Source organism: Typopeltis vanoorti, chromosome 3, assembly GCF_054136105.1.
Source record: "Typopeltis vanoorti isolate ZY-2024b chromosome 3, IOZ_Tvanoo_1.0, whole genome shotgun sequence".
In the NCBI taxonomy this organism is placed as follows: Eukaryota; Metazoa; Arthropoda; class Arachnida; order Uropygi; family Thelyphonidae; genus Typopeltis; species Typopeltis vanoorti.
Window position 1 is genome coordinate 144,001,622 of NC_143551.1, and position 22,116 is coordinate 144,023,737.

At 35.2% G+C, this 22,116-nt stretch overlaps 1 protein-coding gene and 1 pseudogene across 1 annotated transcript in view; one reads left to right on the forward strand and one right to left on the reverse strand.

Moving 5' to 3' along the window:
• LOC150108627 (uncharacterized) overlaps positions 1–22,116 on the forward strand; it is a 327,730-nt gene that overhangs the window by 267,972 nt on the left and 37,642 nt on the right. The gene's annotated exons all lie outside the window — the stretch shown is intronic.
• Positions 8,905–9,773, reverse strand: LOC150108628 (small ribosomal subunit protein eS4 pseudogene; annotated as a pseudogene).

Consider the following 22,116-nt stretch of genomic DNA (forward strand, 5'->3'; position numbering starts at 1 on the left):
GTGACACCTCCAGGAAGTCTAAAGACTCATCGAGGGAGGGCACTTACTCTACATCTCTGTCTCCACCACAGCTACAACGAACCGCAACTACACCAATGCCATCTACCACCCACCCACCCCCACCACTAGTATTTTCGCAGACAATCACAAGCATCCATGCCCACAGCAGGATTCAAACCTGCAGCCTTTTGACTAGAGAGCAAATACGCTAACCATTTGGCCAACCAGGCTGGCATGTCTTTTCCAGATCAGCAAACTTAAATGCAAATTCTTCATTCCTATGATATTTCAACTATTTGTCTTAAAGTGAAAATCTGATCCTGATAACTCTGTTTGGCCTGAACCCAGCTTGTTCTATTCAAAGTTTCTCTTCAACAATTTTCTTAGTCTTTTTCTTAAGTATTGCATAAATCTTACATGGAACACTCAGTAAGGAAATTCTTTGTAATTCTAATGTTGTTTTTATTCTAATATTGTTTTCCCTTTTTATACATGGGAACTATGTGGCTCTACTCCAATCATCTGAAATTCAAACTTCTGATCGTACCTTCTGAATTATGCAGTGCAAACTTTCACCTGTATACTCGAGCATTTCTGCTGAATATCATCTACTCCAACTGCATTCCTCTTGAATATTTTCTGCTACTACTACCTTTCTGTCATCTGTTTCTTTTAACAGTCTTTCAGAGTAATAACTCCAAACATCTAAGATATTCACCTTCAGTTTTCTTGTCACCTTTATTGCCTAGTACTTTTTCCTCCCTTTCTAACCTTTTTCAATAGCCTTCAGTACATTTACTACTTTCTTAATACTTAAATTCTGTATTATTACCAAAATCTTCTGATGATTTTTGTTTAGTTTAGATCATTTACACACTGCTTTGCATTACATTTTTCTCTGTATTCTCTCAGAGAACATGCTGACTTGCTGAGAATTTTTGATACACTTTCTTCTTTTCTGTGACTTCCTCTTTAACATCTTGAATCCATCATGGAGTTCTAATTTTTCTCTCCTCACAGACAACTTCACCACATATCACTTTCTCCAAGTATCTTACTACTCCTATTTAGCTTAAACCCATCTTCTCCAAGTTTCCCTTCTGCAGTATTTGTTAGCCTGTTCTCATGGATGCTTACATAAATCTTAGTATTTAACCTGGAGTACTTAGTATTGATTATTGTTTTTGTACTCTTTCCATCTATGTTTCACCTATGAAAGCTGCTTTACTTTGATTCTTTTTAAAACTTATATGTTCATGAGTCAAAACATTATGACCACCTACTTGTAGCACATCAGGCCTTTTGGATGAGATACCTGCATTGGCAATGCCTCTGCTAGACTATGGAAGGTGTCCTAAGGTATTCTGGACCAACTAGACAGAAAATGTCACAGAAGTCAATGACTAAATGAAGCACTTGCATTGGCCAGCAGATACTGCATTCCACTTAATTCCACAAATGTTCAATGGCACTTCAGCACCTGTGCCTTAATCTGGGCCTGTTTGTGTTGAAATGTGATGTTAGTGATGACTTGTGTCCTGAACAGAAATCCAGCAGTAATAATTTCTTTCTCAGCTGTTATAGATCTCCTATGAGAACTTTTGTTTTTTATTTTTTGTTTGTTTTTAATGTCACCTGTCTTCTTTTCTTCTATGGTGACACAAAAAAGTTCTCGTCTTCATAGAACCTTCCATGGGATCATAGGCCTCTTCTTGATCATTATTGTCTGTAGGTGACGTCTTGTATTTGTTATTTAGAAGAACTTCACCTATTTTGGTAATAGCAGTTATGTGTACTTGGTACTTCTCTAATCCTTCTGCCAGTTCCACTTCTTTTTTATCAATATTTCTTACACTTATGATGCCTATCTTGTAGAATGCTGGTGTTGGGTTTTCTTATACCTGACTTTTCACTGGGCAGCATCTTGGCCAACAATAAAATCCACCATGTTGTATCATTTTGTTTTGGTTTCAGCAAATAAGAGTACAACTTAGCCAAACCCTAAATTGGTGACATTTCCTCATTTGTTCAGTATCCAGGTAGTTATCTTCTAACAGGGTGTGCACCATGAGAAGGTAAGGATTGGATATTGTTCCTCTGAAAAATTCCTCCACTTCTTCCTTAGCGGAATACTTCATTCCCTTCAGTTTTTTCAATCATCTGTTTTATCTGTATATCATTGTCTGATATACTACTGATGTAGTGTTTCTGGCAATTTAAAATTTGTTCCTAAATAGCTGAAATGTTTTACTCGTTTTGTAGGTTCTCTATTGAGAAATCAGTTATTTTCTGTTCTTTCCTAATTAATTATCTTACACGATGTGTACATTTGATGTTTATATCAAATTTGTCAGCCCCTATTTGTATGCAGCATTTCATAAATAAAATTATGAATACCATTCTCAGCAGTGGTTATTTATCAGTCTGCTTGCACATTCTTTTACAAGACAATTTTACAACTGATAATACCATTACTCTCTTTGCTTGTGGTCTATGTTCTGGTTGTTTTCCTTGAAAAATAACTTTTACTTCTTCTTATTATTATTATTATGTGGGCACCTCCATGGAGTCTGAAAACCTATCACAAGAGACCCAAACTATCCACACAATCTATCATACCTCTCCTTGAACCCATTAACAGACAAAGCACTCACAACTGACTCTGGCAACCCATTCCACTCATTCACAACTCTCCAAGCAAAAAAATGTAATCCTCACACCTTTATTCAACTTCCAGGAATTGTCCCCTTGTTCTGGCCCCTAAAGCCAAGTGCTGAAATATTTCCCCTGCATCTATCCTATAAAATCCTTTAAGCAACTTAAATGTTTCTATCATAACCCCTCTTTTTCTCCTATCAGCCAGCTACTGCAGTCCACACACCCTCAGTCTATCTTCAATGGGAATATTCCATAGGCCACTTACCATCTTGGTCACTTCCCTCTGAATCTTCTCTGCCACTTGCTCATCTGCTAAGAAACCCAGGAGACCAGGTTTGAGCACAGTAATCTAGATGTGGACATATCAAGTCCTTATAAAGAGGAATAGCAACTTCCTTATCTCTACTTGTTAATGTGTTCTGCAATGGCCAAGTAATCTTATGGGCTACCTTAGCAATATGTCCTCTATACATTAACTCTCTGTCTACTACTGCCACCACCACCCCTAAATCTCTAGCTTCATCTATTTTCTGTAGTACAGTACCATTGATGTGATACATAACTTGCAATCTGTTTATCTCAAAATGCATAACTTGACATTTCTCCATATTACACTGACACAAACTATCTTTTGCCCATACTGACAGCCTATTTAAATCATCCTGCAGGCTCTCCACATCACCTTGATTAACTATTACTCTACCTATTTTTGCATGATCAGCAAACACTGAATATTTCCTTTCAGGTTATTTCTTATATCGTTTATGTACAAATTAAACAGCAGTAGTCCCATGCACTGAACCTTGTGGCATGCAAATAGTCACCTCTTTTTTTTGTCTCAATTCTTCCCCTCTGTATATCACTTTTTTATATCTCTCCAGCAGCCACCCTCTTATCCACTTAACCAGTGTCACATCCATTATCCCCATTTGTTTTAAATTGTGTAACAGAGTTCCATGTGGTATTCTGTCAAATGCCTTTGCAAAATCATCATGTAGCCATTTCCTTTATCCAACTCAGCTGTTACTCTGTTATAAAAAGTTAGCAAATTACTAAGGCATGACTGATCCATCACAAAGCCATGTTGACTTTCTCATACAGTATCATATTTTTATCCACCCATTCTTGAATTCTCTTTGTGACCAATTTTTCCAGTACTTCTACATCACGTCTGAGATACTGATTGGTCTATAATTTGCTATTGTAGTCTTAGAACCTCCCTTATGCAAGAGAATTTTTTTGCCCTTTTCCACTCCCTTGGAACTCTACCAGGTCAAAGGCATTGCCAGTTCCCTTGCACATTCTCACAAAACCCTAGATGATATCTCATCTAATTTCACACTGTATTAACAATGAGATTTATTCTCCAATGTCCTAAGAAACTCAAATTCATCCACCTCTGTTTCCATATTAGTGTCTGTCACATGTGTTAAAGTAGTAACCTCACTAGGATGATATACAATTGCAAAGTGGTCACTCAGTAACTCAATTATTTTATCTGCTTCCATCTCCTAGTGACAGTCACTCATTAAGGTTAATCTTCCATAGTCATTCTTCCTCTTACTTGGCACATAACGAAATAACTCTTTAGGATTTCCTTTGGCCTGCTTCGCTAAGTTCTTCTCATAATCTGATTTTGTCTTCTTTGCCATGCTGGTCACCTTTCTCTTTATGTACAATCTACAGAATTTTCTTCTTCTGCAGCTTGCACTTAATGATATTACTCATCCATCTAACTCCTACCTGATAATCCTCCTTACCTTAGGTATATAATTTAATATTGCTTCCTCTAGATGATCTCTTAACTATCTCCCATGCACTACTAACATCCTTACCCTTCAGTGTTTTATGCCATGGCATAGATTTAAGCTTCTTCCCAAACTTGTCATAATCACCTGCCTTGTAGTTTCATATATGCCCCTTCTTGACAGAATATTCCTCATGTTTTACAATCTCCCAAGTCAAGATCACATGGTTACTTTCCCCACTCGACGGCAATGTGGTCGCCTTTGGTATGGATAGCTCTTCTGATCCTATGACCAGCATGTCATAGGATCAGAAGAGCAATCCATACCAATATTCTCGCTCCCATAGTCCCATCTATCACATGCTGCCTCCAGTAATTATCTCTGAGTAGATGTATAAATTCCATATCCTTCCTGCCACATGATCTTTCTTTCTTGCAGTCTATATCTCCATAGTTGAAGTCCCCTATAATAATCACTCGACCTGTACTCATTGTACTAATTTGGTGATGCATGTCTTCACATCATCTGTGGAACTCCCTGGCCTATAGCAACAACCAACTGTATATTTTGTCTTACTGGCCTTAATCTCACACCAGACTGCTTCAAAGGAAACAGCCACCCTCCCACCTATCTCCTATTCTTTTTTTGGCTGTGATTCATCTGCTATCATCAGTAGTACCCCTCCTGTCTTCTCTATCTTCCCTGAAAATACTAAACCCTTCACATTCTTTCCTTGTAACTACATCATCTGCTGTTAGCCAAGTCTCACTAATGCCTAAAACTCCTCTCTCTTGTTCTTGATACTTCTGGCATTAGTATATAGAAAGTGCAGCATCCCATTAAGTCCCCACCCACCTTTACTTCCTGAATTGACTACTCTATCCAATATTTTTACTTGAGAGACTAGATACTGCACTTGGTCATTCTCATGCTCACTCGCCTCATGAGTTAAGTTTTCCTGAATTTGCACTTCAGCATGCTCAGTGATAAAAGCTCTCTCTAGACACCTAACACCAAAACCATTTTGATGCAGTCTGTCAGCATTGTACAAATCCTACATCATTCTTTCTGCACAACCTACATATAGACTCATTAGCTAACAACAATCTTCACCTTCTTGCTCTTCAGTTTTGCCTCTTCTAACAAGTCCTTTACGTCCTCCCTCATAGAATACTTCTCGCCTCTCAAATCACTTGTGCCAACCGAGACTTTTTGCATCCAGATGTCATGACTGATATCGTGAATTTTGTCGCACTTTCATTAAGTACTCCCCTGATCATTGAGTCTCCATAAATAATTTTCTCCTTAACTTGTATTCTTTTTTGTTCACTCAGTCTTTATTACTACTTTGGACTGCCTGCTTCTTTCTCTTCTCGACCTTGCTAATCTCTTGCCACTTCTGCAGTTTTTTTAAATTTCGCGCTTTGTCCTTTGAAGGATAACATTAATGCATGCTATTTCTTTATTAATGTCCATTTTTTCTCCTTTATTTTCACAGGCGCACCTTCAACATGAATAACATCATTTTCCATCCTACCATCAGTATACTGGCTACTCTATTGACATTTGCTGCCTTCTGTATTCTTTAATATTCTCAACAGATACATTTCTCACACACACACGCTGCACAAAAGCCCACAAATTCAAATCCTCAACAGCATGGTCTTTGCCGCCATTGTTCTACCATGCATTGACGCCATACTGACAATCGTATTTAAACAAAAAAAAAATACAAGGTTGACTTACAAAATAATTGCTCAGTCAATCACACACCTGTTTAAAACAAAAACTACAATAAGTTAACCTAATATTATCAACTAAAATATGAAAAAGTTACTTATCTTTCAGGAGCACTAAATCCACTGCATACACACAATACTTACAGAAAGGAAGTTAGTCATTAAAGCAGTTGCACAAAGTTTCCATATAAAAGTTGGTGACTTTGTGTAATTGCTCTAAATTCTCCAAAGTTTATCATTTGACTCCATGGCTGAATATCATCTTCAACAAACACACACACATATACATACAGTTTAGTTAACCCTCTACTTGAAGCCTACATGTACAGCCAACATGTACACATAGATCCATACTACTACCACACAAAACTACTTGTAATTAACTCCCTTTAAAGGAGCAATAAAAATTTGCACTGAAGATCAGGCTCTAAAAAATGAAATGCAGTTAAACGATGGTTATAACAAAAATGTGTTAATAAAGGTCACCTTTAAAAAAAAAAAAAAAAAAAAAAATCAGTCTTTCCATAATAAAATCAAATTAGGGATATCTAAAAAAATAAGTGCAGAATGCTTCATAAATATTAATGCTACCTTCCCCACAAAATGAAAAAACTTATTTGCTTCTCCAAGATTCTCTTCCTTGCTTGGCTCACCCAGGGATATACATGTATATACCAAATTGAATATACCTATAACTTGCCTTACATAGGTGAAAGGTGAAACAGGATATATGACATACTGAAGAACACAAAAAACAACTTATCAGATTTAATAAATATGGGAAATTGGCCTTTTTGATCAGGGATATAAGAATATATGACAAAATAAACTCAGAATGCATCACAATATAATATTAATGCTTCCTTCTCTATAAAATTAAAACGTTTATTCTGGAGATAGGAGTGATGATAGCTTGGTCCACCTTTCTTTCAAGGTGCCTGGTGTTGCACTACCTTTTCCCAGTCCTGAAAATATTTTCAGTTGCAAACTTTGTTTGCTCACACTTGGATAAAGGATTAAACTAAATTTATTATAGTCCAACCAAGTGCAAAATAAACTTTCAACATCTTTCTCTAAATCCAGAGTAATTTAATAATAAGGTGCCACACCTTTTGGCAACTCCTATAAGTAAAGATGACCTCTCCATTGCTTCTGCCTTGATATCTCCACCTCAAGGCCTGGCTTCCGCTGACGAGACCTCAATAAAGCTTGAAACCGGTCTGGGTAGTGGCTCTTCCCTTAATGCATAACATTATACATATCCGCAAGGAGATGTGTTTTGCATTATGGGAGATATTGAGATAGGAGTGTTGGTAGCTTGCTCCACCTTTGCAATGAGTTGCCCTGGTGTTGTACCACCTTAACCCAGTCCTGAAGATACTTTCAGGCGCAAACTTTGTTTGCTTACACTTGGATAAAGGATTAAACTAAATTTATTATAAGCTAATTTAGTGTTTTGACTAATTTCTTTCTATTCCATATAAATTTATTCACTTGATTTCCTACAATACCAGCTTTACTAATTCTGTTGTCTATTTCCATATTTAATTGACCATCTTCACTAAGAATTATGCCTAAATTGCTGAAATGTTTTACTTGTTCTATAGGTTCCCCATTCAGGATACAGTCGATGTTTTCACTATTTCTGCCTATTTTCATTGTCTGTCTTTTTATTCCTGATTTTCATACCAAATTTATTGCAACTGAAATATTTTGCTGGTTCTGGATTCTCCATTGAGAATATAATCTGGGTCTTTTCGTTATTAATTTTCATGCCAAATTTGTTACAGCTGTTATTCAGCTTAGTTAAAAAATTCTGGAATCTTGCATTGCATTTGTTTAGGCCTACATCATCTACATAAAGCAAAGAGCTAAGTTTGATGTCTCCAATTCTGATATCAGGTTTAATGCCACTTTCTTTCATAATGTGATCCATTTAGATGAATAAGAGAGGAAATAGAGTTCCCTTTATCTTACACTTGATTTTATATCACACCTCTTTCCTTCATTTCTAATATAATCTATGTATTGCTCTGTATAATGTTCCATTTGTCCCATCTAAATGGTGCTTTCTAAACAGCTTTTCTCTTTTCACCTTGTATCTTTTCCATTTCTACAAAGCTTAGTACAGATCCTTGTTATATTGCCAAGATTTCTTAAACTATTTGTTGTAAAGTGAAAATCTAATTCTGACAACCTCTATTTAACCTGCAACAAGTTCTTCTCCTAGTTTCTCTTTCACGGTTTTTCTTAGCCTTTTCTTAATTGTGTGTGCTTCCATAAATCTTACTTGGACCACTTAGTAGCAAAATTCCTCTATAATTCTCACATTCATTTTTATTTCCCTATTTTATAGATCGGAACTATGAGAGCCCTACTCCAGTCTTCCTAAATTCAACTTTTTTTTGCAATGCCTTCTGAATTATGCAGTAAAACATCGATGTACCATATATGACATTTATAGGCAAATATCATCCACTCCAGCTTCATTAGCTTCTTTTTTTTTTCTACCTGAAGTGTATTTTTGATTGTATTTCTCTTGAATATTTTCGATCACTGTTCTATCACTTGTTTCATTTAATAGTCTCTCAGAGGTTTTTTTTTTTTTTTTTTGTAAAAGAAAGGGACAATTTTAATTTGCTTTGCTTTGCAAAGTGGAAAAAATACAAATGGGGAGTAGTGGGAAATAGTTTACACCACCAAACTCTGCCCATGGTGAATGAAATACAACCATCTCATACTTTGTATCCATGTTGTGATCAACAGTTAAACACATCATGACCTGTAGGAAAGTTAATATATTAAATGCTTCAGTTTTAGTACTTTATTCAACTGCTATGCAACAACTGAAATATGACTTAGCGCTGTGCCTTAGCAACTAAACACTGATCCCCCCCCTCTCTCTCTCTTTCCCCCCTTCCCTACAACAGGCAGCTTCACACTTCTACAATGAGTTAGAAATATGTGCGGCTTGGTTCCTTTACCAATTACAAAAATATAATTCAACCTTGTAGCAAAATTCTGTCCCTGGGTATATTTAACATGCACAATGGCAAATGACCCGGGTGCTGTTGTCTTGATGTAATAATATCAACATGTCATGAGTTATGACCATCGGTTACCATATACTGATTTCCTTTATCAAATTTGATGAAATTCATATTGCTAATATCTAACGAACAATGTCATGAACTTTCACTAATGGATCTGGGTAATGAATTGTACAGCCATCATGAGTCACATGGAAAGGATGCCTTTAGGTCCAACTTGAACTCTTTTCGCTCTACATAATTGCCACTTGGTTTCTTTAGTAGTGATTCAGTGCAAAATAAATCTTCCATTTACATCATAAAGTGGCCTAAAGTATTATGTTTTTGTGATAGTTATTGCTTCCATAAATCCAGCTGAATAGTTAATGTCTGTTCTTTGTCATCAACTTGAATTAATCGCTGCATGGTAATCTTTTTTTTGCTTCATCATATATTAATGCATGCTTCATTCTGTTTCTTAACATTATAATCAATAGCAATGATTCTCTCAGCTTATGTGGCCCAGTACTTGGTTAGAGTGCAGTAACACTTCCCAACTTGTCTAGCATCCATGATTTTGGTGCATTTAATCTTTTGAGATTTTTTTAGGTCATCGTGCCATTTCAGCAACTTTCAGTTAAAAAATAATTACTCCAGATGTCCTGAATATCTTTAGGTTCAGTTTTTATGTTGCCATTATCATCTTTAATTCCTTTTTACAGTACTCTCGACTCCATTTCGAAATTTTTACAATAGCCTCCAGAACATATTTCTCTATATTATGGGGTACTTGCTGACTTATTTGCTAGGAACTTTTGATTTGCTTTATTCTTTTTCAGGATTGCCTTGTTAACTTCATTATGCTATTCCCTAGCTGAATCAGTGAGTGTTTTCTTAAAAATTTGTCACTGAGACGCTAAGGTTTGGTTCTTGTTTGCAAATGCTTTTCATGAATCATCTTTGTATAATTGTGTCTACAGTTTATTTCTATAAGCTGCTTATCATTCATTCTTATCCTACTTAAAAGAAAGTAATGATCACTTCCAGTTTGTATCCTGAACTAGTGTGAAGATGTGAATTTATGCACATCTTTATGTTGGAACATAGTGTTAATGATTAGTCCATGTCCTGAACAGAAATCCAATAGGCGCTTACCATTATTATTAGCTTTGCCCTTTTTCTCCAAATTTTGCCAAAACATTTCTATATGCCTGAAACTCATTTTTCTACCATACTGTTTAGACCTCCAACAAGGACAAGCATTTTAATCTTCTTCCTTAAGAGAACCTTCTGTGGGACAATGGAAAAATACGTTTCATTGTCCAATTCCGTGTTTTGACCACATAACTATTAAAGTAGTTAGAAACCACTTTCTTCTTGTTTCAAACTTAAGATTCCCATCTCACTGGTTAATGAGAAAAGTCCATTCATCTGAACAGGACCTTTTAAATGGCTCTATAAGAAAAGAATTAATGAAAAAAATAGAAAATATAAACTTACGTAAAACTGTTGAGGAAGAATGGAATAACATCAAAACAGTTATAACAGATGCAGCCAATGAATCACTGGGAAAGAAGAGGAAATGGTGGAGAAGAAAGGGAATTAGAAGATGAGATGATCAGATCACCCAAATTGTTGAAGACAAAAGGAATGCTTTTAAAAAATACTTAGCAACAAAATCTCAAGATGACTATATAGAATACAAGAGAAAAAGAGCAATCACTAAACAAGCTGTAAGAAAAAAAAACAGAGTCCCTGGGACATCTTTATCTCTGAACTTGAAACAGATATTACATGCTCACAGTCCAAAACTTTTAAAATATTAAATAATTGAAGTAGAGATCTAAGAGAAAGCGCACGTGTTTCACCCATCAAGCAGAATACCTGGCTAAGCTATTATAAAAATCTTTGGACTCATAATAAAGATTTTGAAACAATAAACTTCGATAAGGAGACACTCTTGGATCCTATATCAACAGACGAGTTAGAAACTACTCTAAAAAGTTATAAAAACCATAAAACAACAGGTGAAGAATGGTTAAATACTTAATTAATCAAATATGCAGGCCCAAACCTCAAAATTCATTTACTTAAACTAATAAATAAAATATGGAATGGTGAACACACTAAAAGACTGGTAAAAAGCAATAGTTATTCCTATACACAAGAAGGGTGATTAATCGCTGAAAATTATAAAGGAATTAGTCTCCTACACTCTGGATATAAAATCTATAGTAAATTTCTGAAAAATAGACTGTCCCAATTCTATGAAGATAAGATAAGAGAAAGCAGAATGAATGCAGGAGAGGTCATTCCTGTGCAGATGGATACTTTACCTTAAAATTTTATTGGAAAAGCATAAAGAATACAATGTGGAAACCCCCATATTGCTTTTATTGATTATTCTAAGTCATTTGACAGAGTTAACTGCAATAAACTTTTTGGGTTATTAATAAACGATAGAGTTTCTCATCGCCTAATTAAAAGGATCCATGATACATATACAGACAACATGATTGCAGCAAAAGTTAATGGAAGAATCTCTGAATAGGAACCTATAAACAGGGGAATAAGGCATGGCTGTAGCCTATCACCCACTCTGTTCACAATCTATATGAATTCTATAGTAAGACGTTGGAAACCTACTGTACATCATTATATCCCAATTAACAAATACACTAATATAGACACAATACTGTTTGCAGATGATCAGGCTATACTTGCAACCTCTGAAACTGATCTGCAATACTCTATCCATCATCTTAATCTAATAGTAAAAAAATTTAATATGGAAATTTCAAAAGAGAAAACAAAGGTACTTGCCTTTAAGGGAAAATAACCAATAAGAAGTAAAATCTGTTTAGACAATACAATTATTGAACAAGTCAACTCTTTCAAATACCTTGGATATCACCTAACCTACAAGAGAAGAAAAAGACATAGCAATGAAAATTACAAATTTCAATAGAGCTTTAAATATTATAAATCAAGTTTTTAAACCCTCAAAGGTACAAAAACATACTCGGATTAGAGTTTATAAAACATTGGCAAGATCAGTGCTGATTTATGGACAATCAGAAAAGGAGATGAGAGAAGAAAACTGCAGCAGAAATGAGATTTATGAGGAGAACCGCAGGATACTTGTTGTTAGATCATAAAAGAAATAAAGAAATCATGGAAGAAATAAATGAACAACCAATAATAGAATATATCCACAACTATAGATGGAAATGGAAACAGTACGTTGAAAGAATGAACAATAGTAGAATCACCAAACAAATCCTTGAATATAAACCATGTGGAAGAGATCAGTTGGAAAACAATATAAAGATGGAATGAGACCATAACAGGCCCTGAGGCCTGATACAAGATAGGAAGATGATGATGACTACTTGAAAGTGGCTGCCAATCAAGAAGTTTACCATTTGTGTTTGGTATTGAATGATATCACTACTCCTTCCTTTTCCTGATCGCCATTAACTGAATATAGCATCCTGTATTTATTATTTAGTGAGATCTGATCTCTTTTAATCTTCATCTCAGTAACATGTTATGTTCACATAGAACTATTCTAGTTCTTCTGCCAGTTAAACTTCTTTTTTGTGTATGCTTCATGCATTCATTGTACCTGTCTTGAATTTTGCTGATGTTGAGTTTGTTCCAGTAGCTGACTTTTCACTATTCTTCCTGGTTCCCTGATAAAAACATTAGGAACCTAGTACTGGGCAACACACCAAAGCAGCATGAAATTTCATACCTCATAGATATGAAATTGGTGAAAGAAGCTCAGGTCAGTTCTCTGCATTCCTCAAACGTTATGTGGCGTCTCCTCTCATTTACTTAGCTTTTGGCCATTAAGTGACCCTGAAGAAAGGTCATTTATGTATAATAGAAAGAGATACAATGAAAATATAAGTATAATGCCTTGTGCAATACTGGTTCTAATATCAGTGCTAAAAGTTTATTTGTGAAAGGTAATGAATATTTTGGTATTGTTATTTATCATATATCTGTTATTGTTGATTATTGGCATTTAATTTCATGATTACTTAAAATAGATTAGCTAATCCACTAGATGACTGACACAGAATACATGTTTTTATTTTTTCTGCACATAAATAAAATGATAAATCAAGATGAAAATAAAATTTGAGTTGTAAGTCAGCAGTTAGTATCGAAAGAAGTACAGGAAGATGGTTTGATGTTAAATCTGGTGTCAGACAGGGATGTACATTATCTATATGGATCACATTATGAAGGAAAGTGGTATTAAACCTGATATCAAAATGAGAAATATTAATCTCAGCTCTTTGCTTTATGCAGACAATATTATACTTCTAAATAAATCTGCTATAAGTCTGCAAGATTTCATGACTAAATTGAATAACTGTTGTAATAGATATGGTATGAAGGCCAGCAGTAACAAGACAAAGACAGTGAAAATAGGCAGAAGCATTGAAAATATGAACCGTATTGTGAATGGAGAACCTATAGAACAAATGAAACATTTCAGCTATTTAGGCACGATTTTTAGTGAAGATGGTAAATTGAATATGGAAATAGACAACAGAATCAATAAAGTTGGTATGATGGGAAGTCAACTGAATAAATTTATATGAAATAAGAGAAAAATTAGCCAAAACACTAAATTAGCTGTATAGACGGTGTTCAAACCAATTTTAACTTATGAATCTGAGCTGGGTTATCAATAAAACAGTTGACCAAAGACTAGAGACCACAGATATGAGAGTCCTGAGAAAGATTAGGTGCATGAACAGATGGCATCAATGGCAATATCATATTAAAAACGAGGATATTAGGAAAGAACTTGACATTGTCAGCATCCAGGAATACGTTAGCAGAGCTAATCTCTGGTGGCATGGTCACTTAAACAGAATGGGTGAGGAAAGATTAACAAAACAAGGTTTCTCTGCCAGGTTGTCAGGAAAAAGACCCAGAGGGAAAAAACAAGATATAGGTGGGAATATAAGATCTGATAATGTTAGTGAGTCTTGATAGGTAACAGATTGATTTGGAGGAAAATTGTAGATAAGAAGTTAGTAATTATGTAAATTTTTCATGTAGTACTATCATATCCTGTACATCCCTTGAGGGTATATGGTTGACTGCTTGTATGTGGAAATGACTTCTGCATTACTTTAACCTTGGTATTTCCTCTGGGTCTGGCTCCCACTGATGACATTTATTATTGCTCATCATTGGGTTTACTTACTTTCTGGGGAGTAAAGAGGTTCTACTTGGTGGCAGGTGTTTTGCATATCACTGGGTGGAACTATCACTGAGTTTCCTGTCCCGGAGTGATTTAGCTCAGGAGTAATGAGTTTAGTAGTGATCCTTTAGGGTCACTCGGTGAGATTTAGAGTGATTGTAGATACATATCTCAATGTAGGTTGAAACTGGTCTTGGTAGTGGTCCTTCCTATAATGTATTCATTAGACACATCTGAAAGGGTGTGTATTTTGCATTATTGAATGTGTAGTCATTACCTTTTATATACAAGTAGCACAGTCATGAAGATACTTCATATGCAAACATTCTTTGATTCCACTCAGATAAAAACGATTAAACCATACATAGTTTTTTGGCATCTTTAATTTGTTATATCATGTGTAATATACATTCCAGTCCAGGGAAAAACTCACTATAGCCATCTATGATTAGAGTACTGTGCTGTTTATATTTACTTGTGTTTGAATAAACACGAACTAGTCTAGACATAATAGAAGAAGGAAAAGAATCTCGTATTACTTAGGTTTTGTTCAGATCACATTCGTGAAATTTGCATACCTTCTGTTTTTGTTTAATCGCCAGTGGGTTAGCTGTCCTCAGGTTTTAGTTTTCAGATTTTTCTCTCCCACTCACTCAAATCTAGGATACACCCACACTCATCTGCATCCCCTTTAAGCACTCATGATCCCTGATTGCATTTACAAACTCTCAGTGAGCAATCATTTCTAAAGACGCCTTGACTCCAAATCCATTCAAAATGCAAATCTTCCTCCTTATGTAAGTTCCTTTATCCATTGAATTCACTTCACACATCCACAAACTCCACACCATTTCTGCACATTGACTCATTCTCACCCTTCTTATTTGCTTGTACCAGCAGCTCTTTCGTATCTTGTAGCACAGCTTTTCACAAACTAGTTCCACTGAACACCAGTGTTCCGTGAAAAATTATCAAAATTAATATGAGCCTGGAATGGTTTTAAAAATGCTGTGACAAGTTCAAATATGTTTGGAAATCGGGCGCTCCTCACTTTGCGTGTGGATTGTGCTATTATGGCCAGCGTGTGCTGGCCTTGACTCAGCCGCCCACGGTTGTCGACACCTCCGAGTACGAGTGAAGTACGGAGGTATCTGTTCTAGGAAACATGCGGTCACGAGCAAGGTCAATGCGATGCGCTACAGCCCAACGCGCCTGTAGTGTTCGCTTAGCTTTACATTGAATATGAGACCGATGATACTCGACTCTAATCAAGGTGTTCCGTTAAAATTTCAGGATTTGTGAAGTGTTCCTTCATAGGAAAAGTTTGAGAAACCCTGTTGTAGCATATGATGCTTTCATCTTCCAGATCATACTTGCCAAAATAATCATTTCTTTCATTTTACCTCTCTGCATCCTTACGGCATCACTAACATCCTTAATCCTTGACAGGTAACACAATTTCATCAAGTTCTCAAGCATACTTCTTTGCCATACTACTCACCATGTGTTTCACCAACCATTCTCTCTCTCGTGTTTAGTCTTGTGAAGAACTCCGAGATACCTTCTATCTCTGTCATTATCATCTGGTCGTTCTTGTAATTTTTCCACTGTTTCATCCTGATATCATTGAGGATTTCATCCTGAATGATATCAGAATTTCCCCCTCACATGCACACATACACCTCCAACACATTACTTATAAACAGAATCTCTGACATTCACACACACATTTTCCTAGCATTCATCATTCAACTCTATCATTCTTACTTTCCCCACACTTCTGATTCAATCTCAAAACACTTCCAAAACACGTACATGCTTACCAGTTTCACTCTTTCCATAAATTTTTCACTTTATGGAGTAAATGTATTAATTATTTACATAAGTAAATAATTCTGCTCACTTTGCCAAATGGTTAGGTTTGCAATGAGAGAGCTACGGTCACCTCGACGTGAACATGTTAACTTAGTATCCTTGCAAAAATCTCACCTTAGTAGAAAATAATTCTTACATTCATTAGTTTTATTTACCTTTTTTTAAAAAAAAAATTTCTTTTAATACAAGAAGTGATCTCATAATACCCATCTCTACATGCGTTCCTTCTACAGTCATCCAGAATTCAGCCTTCTAACTGGACCTTTTAACTTATTACTGATCATATCTATCCACCTGTTTTTACACGCATTTTTTTTTTTTACAATACTCAGATGTATTCATTACTGCCTTCCTCATGGATATTCTCTGCAATTGTTCTGACATGTTTTGAAAGGAAATTGTCACAAGAATAGATCATAAAACAGTAAGATACTGGAAAATGCTCTCATGAGAATACTTCTATTCAAATTAAATAGAACATTGACATGTTTACTTTCAGTTATCTTGCATCATCAGAATGAATAAATAGAAAACAAGTATAAAAATAAAAAAAATCTCAGAAGACTCAGAGAAAATAGTAATGTTTTTACATAACTGACATATTTCTCATATGAAGTGTATTGTTTCATTATATCACAATATCACTCATTTTGATGTCGTGATATAATGCCAGGTGACAACATTACAGTCATATACAGTTCCATTGGTGCCATCTGCTCATGTCCCTAATTTTGGTTCTGATTTTCATAGGAAAGATCTAATATTGCAAGAATGGATGTGTGACTTCCAAATCTTTTGCACAATGTTGGTTCCTATTTAGAACCAAAAGTAGGGAAATGAGCAGATGGCACCAATGGAAGTGAATATGGCTGTAATGATGTCATCTGGCATTATATCATAATGAGTGTACAACCTTGCTGGACTGTTTAAAAAGATGAAAGAGTTCAGATGATGTATCAGAACTGATAATCGATTCATTTTTAATGTTCTGCAAAATGTGCAGTGAAGCAGGATGTATTCCTTTCTTTGTGGGTGATGTCACTGTGTTTACCTTTTTTGAATTTTATAACTTCTTCCTGTGTAAGTGATTTATCTTACTATTTTGCCCACTTTTCCAATATTGTCTAATATTTCTGCTGAACTTATACTCCCTGTTCACCATTCTGTCTCAGTGTCAGTTTCAACAAAACCCTTTTGTTCAAAAGTTTTGGGTTCAAATTCCATCTAAGAAAAGAAGAATGTTTATTAGAGCCCTTCAGTGAAGGGTGAGTTAGCCAGTCTCATACTGAGATGGATGGATTTTTCATCCCAGAGTCAGGCAAACTAGCCAGGAGGACACATGCAATTTACACACAAAAATGTATATTTAGGCATAGGACTAACCACTGTAAATACCTATTTTTGATGATATTTTTATGTTATTTATTATTACGTCAGACTGTGTAATTTGTAATACTTTTATTTACTTCTTTAATATCGTAGTTGCTTGAGCCAGTACAAACTGTCTATAGACTTCAATTTCTAATCCATGCACAAAACTCACAATTATTCTTAATCCTTTAGTCTATAACCTTTGTTTTACTCTCCCCCCCCCCCCTCAAGGCCGTAAGTATGCTGTTTCACATGCTCAAAGTGTAGACTTAGAAAAGCTTCTGGCTGGAACCAATTCCTTAATCCACCTTGATGTATTTCACTTGTATTGATCCTTAAAAATAATTTTTTTTTTTTACTATGCCATTAAGGATTGCCTAAAAGAATTGTTTTTCTTTCCCTTACATACAAGATGAACATTCAGCTAAGCACAAAAATAGCTCTCAATTTCTCTCTATCGCAAGCAACTCCTATTAATTAATCAGTCAATCGTGGCTATCACTATTCTTAGGTCACACAAATTCAATATTTTTATGAGACAGTGCATTGGCAAAACAAGATCAGGCAATCTATAACAAAACAAACATGTTTATTCATTCTAAGACAAATTATATACAAAATTCAAACAGCACATATTACGTGTCTGGTTCTAACTAAGACAACAAGAGCACAAAGGAGACGATATAAATCACGTGTCTAATTCTCCACACAATCATTTAAGCATTTCGCTCAAGCTTTAAGACAAAGAAATTATAAGTACACATAACTTTTCAGACACTTGGATAGAACTTAACACACTTAGACTTCACTCACGTTATAAACAGAAAAAAGGCAAAACTTAAACCACATTCAATTTTAGCATTACACAACATTTGCAAATCTTTAGAACTCTATATACTACTATTCACATTCAAACAGAAGTATGGCTTTCCGACTTCTCTATTACTTTCTATGCTAATAGATAACAGAACCAACATTCGTTGTTTGAACTTCACAATCTAGGATATTACATAAAACATTTTACTTACAATCTTGCCAGTTCATTACACAGTCCTAGATCCTAAAGGCTTACAGGCACGTTCCGCTTCTTCCCAGAAAAATTTCCTATCGGGCACTAGGTTATGGCAACGATAATTCAGCACACACGTAGATCATCGAACATACGGTAGGACATCTTGAAAGGACTGTCTCTGCTACTAGCGGACTTCCCATCTTCGTCGGAACGCAGCTCTCCTCGTCCTCAGAAAAGGCTTGGCACAGGAACAAAAAACTTTGAAGCGAGAGCCCTTTGGCCCCCTCAATTTCTGCCTTTTATATCATTATCCCAACCTTAGTCCTTCTTCGAATTAAGTCCCCCTGATTTACTGGAGAATTTTCTCCGTCACCCACTCTATCGTTGGGTTTTGGAGGGAAAACTTATAATCCGATGACCTTCGCAATTGTCGCTAGCCTTAGGTCTATTTGCCTAATCCTGTCTGAGCTTAATTTTAGTTACAATTCTAGTGGTTCTTATTTAAATATTCTAACAATTTGTTACCAGATTTAATACAGTAAAGTGAGTTATACATTATTTTAATTACAAGTATTTTATGTAATTTAATTGCCCATGTAAAATCGACATAGAAAAAATATTTCTGTTTTTTTTTTCTATACGAGATTTTACCACCTTATCCTAAAATTATGATTACAAAAGCCAAAATTGACAAGTTGTGGGCTTTAAACGGTGTGGATTATCATCACTATAGTCCATTTAATGTAATACACATTGATGGCACTATATTGTACTTGTGATCTTTTCAGCCTAAAGTGCATAACCTTTCAGATTGCTACACTGAACTGGTCTCCATTATCCTATTCATACTATCACTCTGTTTAAATTATTATTATTACTTGACACCTCCAAGAAGTCCAAAGACTCATCGAGGGAGGGCACCTCCGTTTTCACCACTCAATCCACCAACTACACCAATGCCATCTACTGCCCATCACCACTAGTGTTTTCACAGACAATCACAAACTTCCATGCCCGTTGCGGGATTTAAACCCACAGTCTCTTGGCTGGAGAGCAGATACACTAACCACTCAGTCTAGCAGGCTGGCAAATTATCCTCTCTCTCTATCTCTTTACTATTGCTATCCTCAATTTAGCATCCTCATCAAATAACTGGATATTTCCCTTCTTACCTCCCCAGTATCATTAATATATGATAACCTATAAAACACCACATTTAGCTGTTTAGGCATACTTTTTAGTTAGGATGCCAAACTAAATATGGAAGTGGATGAAGAATAAGTAATGCTGGTATGTTAGTAAGTCATTTTGAATAAGTATAATTTTTTTTGAACAAAACAGAAATAATAGCTGCATACCTGTATACAAGTTAGTGTTCATGTAGGTAGTTTTCGGTATTGAGACCACATATTAATATAAAGAATTTGTTTAAAATAACCAATAAAAAACCTGACAAGTTTCGTTCGTCGTAAGACTTGCATCATCAGAGGGTAATGGTATATAAAGGTTTAACACAACAAAAGCTTATTGACGATTAATTACACATTAGATGTTTTTTTATAACTTCAAAACTGTCAAATAATTGAGAAACCAGAATACAATTGATATATTCAGTTATATTCTGTTAGTGTTCAATTTTAAAATATGAACCTTAAGAGTTGGATTAAAAAAATTGAGAAGGCACTAACTGCAGATCAGAGTCTTAGGGAAAATTGGAAAAGTAAACATATGGCACCAGTAGAAATAAATATGGCCATTGCATTAGGTTCTTCACAGTAACATCTGACACTTGAGTGGGATTGAAGAACTGCCTACACCATGATTTTTGCAAAAACATTTGTCAGGATATTGCACCAAAATCTTTTAAGTAAAGTGAGCAAATGGAGATGGATATGAAGTTGTTACATAGATAAGTGGGTTGCTGATCATCCAAAACGTAGCAGAATCAAGGCACGCAGGTAACCATTTGTGTGTGCAGCAGAGTTATGTGCTTGGACCACTTCTGCATGTTACTTTTTTCTACATTAATGACATGGAAAATGATATGAGGGAAAATATCTAGTTACTTGCTAGTGCTGCTAAATCGGGCAGGGGAAATAGCAAATAAAGGTGATGTTGAGATGTAGGGTGATTTATATAGGCTGATATAGTTAGGATGGTATAGTACAAGGTTATGCATTTTGGGCTGAAAATATTACAAGCTGTGTATTACATTAATGGGACTGCACTGAAAGCAATTAATCAGGCTAGGAATTTGGGAATGATGACAGGCAGGGATTTGAAGTTTGGGAGTACAGGGACATTATGGCAGAAGTAAACAAAATAGCACAAAGGATCAGATGTTGAAAAATACATAAAAATGTTATTGTCCATCTTTATAAAACTGATACAACCACATCTGGACATCTGCACTTGAATTTCTTTCTTGGTTTTCTGGGAATAGATAAGTGCTGAGGAGGAATCAGACAAATGCTCTCTCTTAGGATAGGTTTGTACAAAAATGAATTGACAAGTGGAAAAGATGTGGTATGACAGAAATGATAGAAACATAAATGTTATTAAGGTATTTATGGGATGGAAGTAAAGAAAATTTTAGTACATCAGAGAAAGAAATCGAACATGGGTCACAATTGGATAGAGAGTGGCAAGGATGTGCGATCCAGATTACTTTTGATTGTGAATGGTGAACAAGTGAAATGGTTTCCACAGATAGTTGCATATGCATTATTAGTGAATGAGTTTAAAGAGATAATATCATAAGACATTGTATGAATAATGGTAAGTTGTTATAAGATGCTTGATGCATCTTATAACAACTGCATCTAGATGCTAGGTCATATTAAGAATAGCAGAAAAGAACCTTGCATGATTAATATTCAGGGATGTAAAAAAAAACACTCATCTAAAGCAGTACAGTCACTTAAATGGAATGGATATGAGAAAATACCCATCATGATATAAATTAATAGATGCAGTGTGGAGTACATTTGATAACAGAAAAGTAAAAAATTAATTGAATCAAGCATTATGCCATATTATTTGGATAGGGATTCCCTGTTTTCTATTATATGAAAAAAAAAGTTGTACTTGTGTTAATTGAATGAATGTCATGAAAAATCATAGATGTAACAGCTATGATTTTTTAAGACAGTGAGAGCACCTTAGCTGCTTCTTGGACAATGTGTATGCTCTGTGCTGTTGAGAATTCTTTAAAAAAAAACAGTCTGGTTTCTTGCAGTATTCTGATCAAAGGCACTGATTCCACTGTCATTTTTTTTCTAATTTAATCCTCCATTTTTTTAATAGGAATTAATTCTTTCCATTTTTTCCTCTGCATATTTCCTCTTTTTAATGTCAGATCAAAAATGTTATATAGCCTTGTTTTGATTCCCTTCCAATTTAAAGCTATATATATATATATATATCCATTCTATATATATATAAAGATAAGCTG